We start from the raw sequence: 10,166 nt of genomic DNA, 5'->3' as shown, positions 1-10,166 counted from the left end.
ATGACTACTTCACCCTTTTGACATTACCATTCCTAGGTCATTTAGGGCTGACGAAACAGAGACCTACATGGCTCTCAATTAAAAGCACAGGAGTGGGGAGAGGCGCTGCCGCCACCGCGGCCAAGGCCAAGCCAAGCGAGCGCAGTCGGGCAGGTGGGCGAGAAGAAGCGGCGGGACCGAGCTGGGGGGCAGCAGGGAGAGAACGCCCACCACCTTCCCTTCCCTCCTCCATGTGATCGGGGGCGTCCCGGCCTCCGCCTCCGCAGCCGCCGGAGGAGGGAGAGCCAGGGGCCGTCGCTTCGGAGTTGGGGCCCAGCAGTCCTCAAGGAGAGCGCCTAAGACCGCGGCAGTTGCTAGCTGAGTTAAACCCATCCACAGTAATGGCCGTGGCCTTACCCAGGACCCTGGTGGAGTTGCAGCTGTGTAGAATATTACAAAAAGCCAATCTGCTTTCTTATGTTGATGCCTTTATCCAACAAGGTGATGATGATGTCCAGCAACTCTGTGAAGCAGGAAAAGTGGAGTTTTTGGAAATCATGGCACTTGTGGGCATGGTTAGCAAGCCCCTTCATGTTAGAAGGCTACAGAAGGCTTTGAGAGACTGGGTCACAAATCCTGGACTTTTCAATCACTTGCTGACTTCCCTTCCTGTCAGTAGCATACCCATCTATAAACTGCCAGAGGGATCACCGACATGGCTGGGAATATCCTGCGGTAGTTATGAAAGGAGTTTAGCAATGCCTGGGAACCTCAATTTAAAATCCCCAATTTTACCACCCAATGTTTTCACCACCCAATTTCCCCAATTTTGCCACCACCTGTGTGCAGAGCTTGGGACAGGGGAAGTCAGATGTGGTCGGGAGCCTAGTACTGCAGGATGCTGGTAAATCCAGACTCTGGCAAGGCCACCATGCCACCAAGAGTGAGCACAGCCTCTCCCCAGCAGACCTGGGCTCCCACACGTCCCCAAAGGAGAGCAGCGAGGCACTGGATGCTGCTGCTGTGCTCTCAGTGGCCGAGTGTGTGGAGCGGATGGTCCCCACACTGCCGAAGAGTGACTTGAACGAAATGAAAGAGCCGCTAAAAAACAACAGAAGTGGCCGGGCGCGGTGGCTCAAGCCTGTAATCCCAGCACTTTGGGAGGCCGAGACGGGCGGATCACGAGGTCAGGAGATCGAGACCATCCTGGCTAACACGGTGAAACCCCGTCTCTACTAAAAAAAAAAAAAAAAAAGAAATACAAAAAACTAGCCAGGCGAGGTAGCGGGCGCCTGTAGTCCCAGCTATTCGGGAGGCTGAGGCAGAAGAATGGCGTAAACCCGGGAGGCGGAGCTTGCAGTGAGCTGAGATCCGGCCACTGCACTCCAGCCTGGTCGACAGAGCTAGACTCCATCTCAAAAAAAAAAAAAAAAAAAAAAAAAAAAACAGAAGTTGGCCAAAATGATTGGGCACATCTTTAAGATGAACGATAATGATCCACACAAAGAGGAGGAAATTTGGAAATACAGTGAGTATATGGCAGATTTGACTCAAAGAGGAAGGATGGAAAACATCTCATGCTTCATGAGCTCACTGTTAATGAAGTGGCTGCTCAACTCTGTGTGAAGGATAATGCTCTGCTGACAAGAAGAGATGAGCTTTTTGCCTTGGCTAGGCAGATTTCTCAAGAAGTCACCTATAAATACACTTACAGAACCACCAAGTCAAAATGTGGAGAAAGAGATGAATTATCCTTGTAGAGGATTAAAGTGGAGGATGGGTTTCCAGATTTCCAGGATTCTGTGCAAACGCTCTTCCAGCAGGCTAGAGCTAAGAGTGAAGAACTCACAGCTCTTAGTTCACAGCAGCCTGAAAAGGTGATGGCAAAGCAGATGGAGTTCCTTTGCAACCAAGCTGGCTGTGAGAGATTGCAGCATGCCAAGAGGAGGCTGTCTGCAGGGCTTTACAGGCAGAGCTCAGAAGAGCACAGTCCTAATGACTTGACTTCCGATAACTCAGATGGACAAGGAGAAAGACCTTTGAATCTCCAAATGCCTAATTTACAGAACAGACAACCCCATCATATTGTGGTGGATGGGGAGCTGAGCAGACTTTATCCCAGTGAGGCAAAGTCCCACTCATCAGAGAGCCTTGGGATTTTAAAAGACTACCCTAACTCAACTTTTACCTTAGAAAAGAAAGTCATCAAAACAGCCCTGGGCCGGGCGCGGTGGCTCAAGCCTGTAATCCCAGCACTTTGGGAGGCTGAGACGGGCGAATCACGAGGTCAGGAGATCAAGACCATCCTGGCTAACATGGTGAAACCCCGTCTCTACTAAAAATACAAAAAACTAGCCGGGCGACCTGGCGGGCGCCTGTAGTCCCAGCTACTCGGGAGGCTGAGGCAGGAGAATGGCATAAACCCGGGAGGCGGAGCTTGCAGTGAGCTGAGATCCGGCCACTGCACTCCAGCCTGGGCGACAGAGCGAGACTCCGTCTCAAAAAAAAAAAAAAAAAAAAAAAAAAAAAAAACAGACCCTGAAGATTCAAGATACCATTCTCTGGAAATGGAATCAGATTTAAGGATAATACTCCATCACAGAAATAAGCCTTAATAACCAGTGTTGCCTCATTCAGCTCAAACAGATTTCACAGCCAATGTAAAAAGACTGGTACAGTAGCCTGCAGAAACCAGGAAGATAAAACAACAGCCACAAAAGAGAAAATCAAAAGAGTGTTGCAATCTATAACAATAACATTGATTCATTCACATTCCTGTGTTGAGTCATTCTATATGGAAAGGCTTACAAATCAATATTGTAAGCATTCATTATTTAAGAATGTGCAATGTATTTGTGTAATTTATAGAAGTGAAATCTAGATGTTCAGTCCTATTTGGTTCAATAGATGTGGATACAGTTTATTTTACTTGAAATTTTGTTGTCTACTTTGTGTGTTTAATGTAAATATATGTCAGAGTTTAGGATCTTTGCCTGCAGTTGTGAAAAAGAAAGCTTAAGTGATGTAGTTGTTGGCAAGATTGCAATGATTATGGAAAAATAGAAAGCAAATACTCAATTTAAGCCAAGGAAAATATTGTGGATTTAATATTTGACAAAACTGATTTTGTTTAACAAGAAATGTGTAGCATTCACTCATATAATATCTGGTTATCAATGCACGTTTACACAATAAATACTTGAGTGGAGGAAAGTTAAAAAGATGAGCAATAGAGTAGAAAATCTCTCTCTTAAACTAGTTGACCTAGATTGTATTAACAGCTACTTAAAATGTATCAAAGATAGGAAGCTACTACATAGACAGATAAATTGAACTAAGCGTACCCATGTATAAAAGCTTTGACTTAAGCATTGATATTTCAGAATGTGTTAAATAGATTAAGACATAGTAAGTTAACCCTACGTGTTATAAAGATGGTGACTGTTAACAAAGGCTATAACAGATTAAGTACTGTTTATATCCAGAAAGTCTTCTCTATGTAGAGAAGACAGAGAGACTAGATGCTTTCACTGGGGAATGTCTCCCCACCCAGCCATCACAAGTGTGGACAATCACTGCATCCACATTTGTAGGCATATTTCTATGGAAGTTTAGTTGACACCTATATTCATTATTTATTTTACGATTTCATTTTTCTACACCTTTGAGATTTGTGAATGCAGTTTTTTCTTAAAATTCATTTTAACTTGACAGTACGTTTTTAATTCCCCCAATTTAATTAATGGACTGTGTGCATACATATGAGAGTGTGCTTAGAGGTTTATAACGTACTCGCATACTTATGAGAATTTCACACTGGAATTCATAATGGTAAAAAATCAAATACATCTGCCAATATACGTTTTTTCTGTTGGTTTAAGAGAAGATGGCCAGGTGCGGTGGCTCACTCCTGTAATCCCAGCACTTTGGGAGGCTGAGGCGGGTGGATCGCCTGAGGTCGGGAGTTCAAGACCAGCCTGACCAACATGGGGAGACCCCGTCTCTACTAAAAACACAAAGTTAGCCAGGTATGGTGACACATGCCTGTGGTCCCAGCTACTTGGGAGGCTAAGGCAGGAGAATTGCTTGAACCCGGGAGGCAGAGGTTGCAGTGAGCCGAGATTGCACCATTGCACTCCAGCCTGGGCAACAAGAGGGAAACTCCGTCTCAAAAACAAAACAAAACAAAACAAAACAAACCTGACAGCTTCACCTACTTCCTACAGATTCATCTAAACCCACATATTGTTGAGAAGAGTGTATATTGACTTAGAGTATGTATTTTTTTTTTAGTTCTGCTCTAGATCATAACTGTGTACAAAATATTAAGTCATAATCTGTTACACTAAAATTTGTCAGCCAAATGTTAGATGAAATGTCTGCACTGTAATCTCAGATCACTGTCACATATATCAACTGCTTCTTCATTTTAATTTGTGGAAGAACTTTACAGTAGGAAACACCAGTAAACACTTTTATACTGTTAAACAGCTTTTTTCCCTTCCTAAATGTTTTAATTGTACCATAGTGTTTTGCTCACGGAAGAAGCTTCTTAGGGACCTTGCAACTTTGTTGCTAGCTTGAGGTTGATTATTGTGGTTGTATTGTTCACTGCCTGTAGAAATACTATGAGTATGATTTCAATAGACTGTTCAGTTTTTAATGTTAGCCATAGCACTGGTTAGCATCTCAGTGGTTTCATGAAACGTTTCCTGTATTAGAATCTATTTTGAAACATTTATTTGTGTGTGTGTGTGTCTTAGGGTCAAGTTTGTAAATTTTAATAAGCCACAATTTTAAAACATGCAGTAATCTTCCAACTTCCAATATTTATCCATTCCTTGTGGACCCACAAATTGCATCTTTAAATTCATAATACCTTTCCTTAAGTATCATATGCTTCCGGTTGTTCAAGCTTAGTGATGAGGTGGAAGTACAAGAGAAATTTCAGTAGAATATAGTTTTTATTTTGTAAACACTAATGTATTAAACTTGTAATACATTAAAGCAAATAATATATTTTTATTTGAATTGTATATATGAATTTGATGTTATAACTAGTTGATTTTTTTTCATTTCGTTAGAGGTATTTTCACTGAACAAAGTCAATTGGTTACCTCAGTATTAGGGCCAATATAGTCCAAGGGACCATTTCTCCCTGAGTTTCTAACACTTTATTTTGTGATGTCCACATTTTTTGTTTGTTTGCTTGTTTGTTTGAGATGGAGTCTCGCTCTGTCACCCAGGCTGGAGTGTAGTGGCGCGATCCTGGCTCACTGAAAGTTCCGCCTCCCGGGTTCACGCCATTCTCCTACCTCAGCCTCCCGAGTAGCTGGGACTACAGGCGCCTGCCACCATGCCCAGCTAATTTTTTGTATTTTTTAGTAGAGACGGGGTTTCACCGTGTTAGATAGGATGGTCTCTATCTCCTGACCTTGTCATCTGCCCGCCTCGGCCTCCCAAAGTGCTGGGATTACAGGCGTGAGCCACTGCACCCAGTCTAATTTTTTAGACTCTTCAAGCTGTTGGTGAGGTGGGAGGAGTGCACTTGCTTCCTGTTCCTTTGGCAATAAAGATTTTCTGTGCCCCCCAACCCCCCAAAAAGCATAGGAGGACCATCCCCAAGTAAGAGGGATGCACCAGAGTTTGGTTAAGTTTTATTAAAACTTCAGCTGAGTCCCAAGCACTAAGGTGATCAACACTTCACTCTATCAGACTGAGAGGAAATAGGACAATTATATGGTTCTCTTATACAGTAGACATAAGAAGAAGTAGAAAGACATGTGACCTATAATCAAGGAAAAAGCATACTATGCAAGCAGACTCAACATTGCGTGAAAGACACAAGCCTTCTCCTCTATTTTCAGACAAAAAGAAAGTTGATTTGTGAAAAAGTGAAGATTACTGGAAATGAAACACATGAAAGTAAACATAAAATTCGTTTATGTCTTCGTTTGTGACTATATGACTGAATGCACCGGCTTTGTTCCTGACTGCCAGCTCACAGTCATCTTCATGTCTTAGGGGCCACCTGCAGTTCCCAGTTTTTTCCCATGTGGGCTTTCTCGTCATGGCTGCTTACTTCATCAAATCAGCAAGAGGGATTTCTTACCTCACAGAGGACCCAGTACCTCTTTTAAAGGCTTTTAGCTAATTAAGTGAGGCTCATCCACTGTAATTTCCTTTTTGATTAACCCAAAGTCAACTGATTTACAACCTTAACTACACCGAAAAATCTCTCGCCTTTGTTATATTCTATTGACTAGAAGCTAGCCAGAGGTTCCACCCACACTCAAGGGAAACAGATCATAGAGGGCATGAACACAAGGGTAGGGGAACCTTGGGACCCATCATAGAATTTTGCCTACCATAGTTAGCATTTATATACAGAGCAAGCCTCCAGGAGGTTAGGCAAAGAATAGCTACTGAGGAAATAAATATTACTGAGAAAGAAACAACTGGACAACTACTAAAACTCACATAAGACTGTAAGAAACTTAGGTGTCAACCAATCAGAATGTATAGACATCACTGAACATCCAGGACATTCCAGTAGAGATCCCAGAGAGACCACACTTTAGGAGTAGGGAACAACTATCTCAAGGGTAAAAGTTATTCTAGACCCACTCCAACAAAAATATAAGCCTCAAAAGGATTAAGCTGATGCACAGTAAATTGTCTGCTAAAATAAAATTTAATACAATTAAAGAATACAACAAAATGCAGACACTCAAAAACATACCACTCCAGCCTGGCCAATATAGTGAAATCCCTTCTCTACTAAAAATACAAAAATTAGCCAGGCGTGGTGGCATGTGCCTGTAGTCCCAGCTACTCAGGAGGCTGAGGCAGGAGAATTGCTTGAACTCAGGAGGTGGAGGTTGCAGCGAGCTGAGTTCATGCCACTGCACACCAGCCCAGGCGACAGTACGAGACTCCATCTCAAAACAAACAAACAAACAAACAAACAAACAAAAACATACCACTAATAATGTCCATCATACAGTCCAAAATTTTTAGCTATGAGTATTTCTGTTTCGCCCATAGGAAATAACTGATGTAAGAGTAGCTATCTCACAACAAACAACTGTAAAACTAGACAAAATAAATGAAACAACTGCTTTCAGACATTGTACAAGAAGTAAAGCAGGACAGTGATCCAAGACAGCAGGGGAACTAATGAGGTGAGCCCTATATTTACCCAAGCTTTTTGCTTCAAGGCAATTGCCAGACTGCAACAAAGGGAGGGAGAACCCAAGTAGATCTTGTAGATCTTGGAAATTTTGCTGAATAAAAACACAACAGTCTCTAAATAAAGACAATAAAATCGAGACATGTAACATCATAATTTCCATAATGTGTGTCACCTCATTAAAATAAACCATTACCAAGAGAAAAATCAGTCAATATAAACAAGCTCAGAAATGACAGGTAAAATGGAATTAGCAAACAAGGACTTTAAATGGTGTACTATAAATATTATCAAGGGCTTAAAGCTAAACATGAACACAATGAGAAAATATACTGAAGATACAAATGAAAATGAATCAGAACTTCTAGAGCTGAGAAAAATATGAAGTGAAAAAGTCACTTGACAGATGAAGAGACAGATGTACCAGCAGATTAGATACTACAGAAGGAAAGATTAGTAAATTTGAAGACAAAGCAATAAAAACTACCCAAACTGAAACAAAGACAAATACTGAAAAAATTAAAAGAACTTCAGTGACCTGTGGGATAATGCCAAACAACCTACATATCAATAATTGCCTAAACTGTGAAAAGGCAAAATTATCCCAGGAATGAAGAGTAAATAACAAACTGCTCATAAGAGAATATACTCAAATAAAAATTTAATAAGGGGAATTGAAGAAAGAGACAAAAATAATCAAGTGAATGAAAATGACCTAAGAAAAAATGTTTAAAGGGTCAGAGAAAAGTAGTGGAAGTGAAAAACAGGCAAAGAGAAAATAGATTTGTATTATCAGAATTTCTAAAGAAGAAAAACAAGCCAATGAAATACAGTGAATACTTAAAATTATAATCCAAGAAAAAAAAAATCAGAAATAGAAAAGACCTGAATCTACAAATTGAACAAGCTTCCTAGGTACCTAGAAAAAACAACCTAGACCTATGAACTGTAAGATATAGGTAAATAAAACTATAAGATTTTAAAATAAATATAAAGCCCTCAACTTTCACTTTTAGCCAATATGGAAAAACGGGTAACAGATTTACTATCCCACCTGAAAAAAAAAAAAATGAACAAAATGTATAAAATAATGGTTTGCAAGGCATGCAGGTAAAAAGGACAGTGAATCTTGAGAGATGGGAAGCAATGGAAGTAAGCCATACAATTGTTCCCTGCTTACTGTCTTGAAAGAGTTTCCAGGCTGCAAGGAACAAAGGAAGAACCCAGGAAGAGCCTTGATCAACTCCCTGAGTTCAGGAATCAGCACTAACACTATGGGGAGACCAAGATAGCTAGAGTGCATGAAACAGAGAACTGGAGATGAGAGTACAACACATAGACAGAAATTGGAAGATCTGCAAAGGATTATTCTTAACAATTTAGCTGATATTGATCAGAAATTCATATGAGGAAATTATCTAAGGAGAAAGAACCATCAGAAAAGATAAGAAGCAACAGAGCCTTGCACTCAAACAGGACAAGGAAGTGTACTGGTTACCACTAGCATTATTGTAAATGCTGAAGATTCATGGGGTATTAGGTAGAGTACACACAAAAAAAGTCTTGTCTCAGTAGGGATAATTAGGTCTAGATTGAGCATAGTTTAAATCCCACTTAACAAAGTCCAAAATAAGACCCAAAAGTAGCTAATTGTCTCCAAGTAACTCAACTGCATTCCAGAACAAAGCTCAAGATTTATAGGAATGCAAAAATATCCATCATCCAAAAGGCTAAATTTGCAACGCTTATCATAAACCAAAGATCACAAAGTGTGCAGAGAAGTAAATATATATATATATTTACACATATATATGCCATGATGTGAGGTAAATAAATAAAGCAAACTCAGAACTGACAAAGATGTTAAATTAGCAGACAAGAGCAATAAAACAGTTATTATGACTGTATTCCATATATTCAACACCTTAAATTTATACATTCAAAATGTATTTTAAGGGGCCAAATCAAACTTCTAATAATGGAAACTACAGTATGTAAAATATGATTAGCTGAATGTGGTTAACAATAGATTTGACATTGCAGAATAAAAGATAAATGAAGTTGAGGATGTAGCAAAGAAACTACCCACAATTATGCACAAAGATAATTGAAGTTAATAAATAGAACAACAAAGAGCTGTGGGATAACTTCAAGTAGCCTAATATAGGTTTAATTTGAGTACCCACAGGAAACAAGAGAAGGGAGTAACAAAAAAGTATTTTAAGAAATGATGGCCAGATATGGTAACTCTCGTCTGTAATCCCAAAACTTTGGGAGGCCGAGGCTGGAGGATCACTTGAGGTCAGGAGTTTGAGACCAGCCTGGCCAACATATGGAAACCCCGTCTCTACCAAAAATACAAAAATTAGCTGGGCATGATGGTGCACACCTGTAATCTCAGTTACTCAGGAGGCTGAGGCAGGAGAATTCCTTGAACTCGAGAGGCAGAGGTTGCAGTGAGCCAAGATCATACCACCACACTCCAGCCTGGTTGACAGAGTGAGACTCCATTTCCAAAAGAAAAAAGAAACAATGGCCAAAATTTTTTTCAAATTTGATAAATATTATAAATATAGATTCAAGAAGCTCAGTGAAGTCCAAGCACAAGAAGCATGAGGAAAACTATGACTGCATTTAATTATAACACATCATAATTAAATGGCTCAAGACCAGTGACATAGAGAAAGTTTTAAAAGCAGCTGGAAAAATAGACACATCATATTCAGAGGAACAAAGATAAGGGTGATAAAATATTTCTTATAAGGTATAATGCAAGTGAGAAGATAGTGGAGTGACATCTTTAAATTGCAGAAAGAAAAAAACTGTCAACCTAGAACTGCATGCCCAGGGAAAAAAATTTTAGAACATGATGGCAAAAGAAAGCATTTTTCAGACATATAAATATTGAAAGAATTCATCACTAGCAGATGCACATTACAACAAATGCAACTCTTTCTTGTAGAAAGAAAATACCAGATGGAATATGGATTTACAC

At 40.1% G+C, this 10,166-nt stretch overlaps 1 pseudogene; it reads left to right on the top strand.

Annotated features, from left to right (window-relative positions):
• Nucleotides 1-380: 380 nt before the first annotated feature.
• On the top strand, nt 381-4,933 carry LOC104653536 (annotated as a pseudogene).
• Nucleotides 4,934-10,166: the final 5,233 nt, after the last annotated feature.

This window comes from Rhinopithecus roxellana, chromosome 7 (assembly GCF_007565055.1).
Source record: "Rhinopithecus roxellana isolate Shanxi Qingling chromosome 7, ASM756505v1, whole genome shotgun sequence".
Lineage (NCBI taxonomy): Eukaryota > Metazoa > Chordata > Mammalia > Primates > Cercopithecidae > Rhinopithecus > Rhinopithecus roxellana.
The sequence above is the reverse complement of the archived record's forward strand: the minus strand, read 5'-3'. Positions and strand labels throughout refer to the sequence as shown.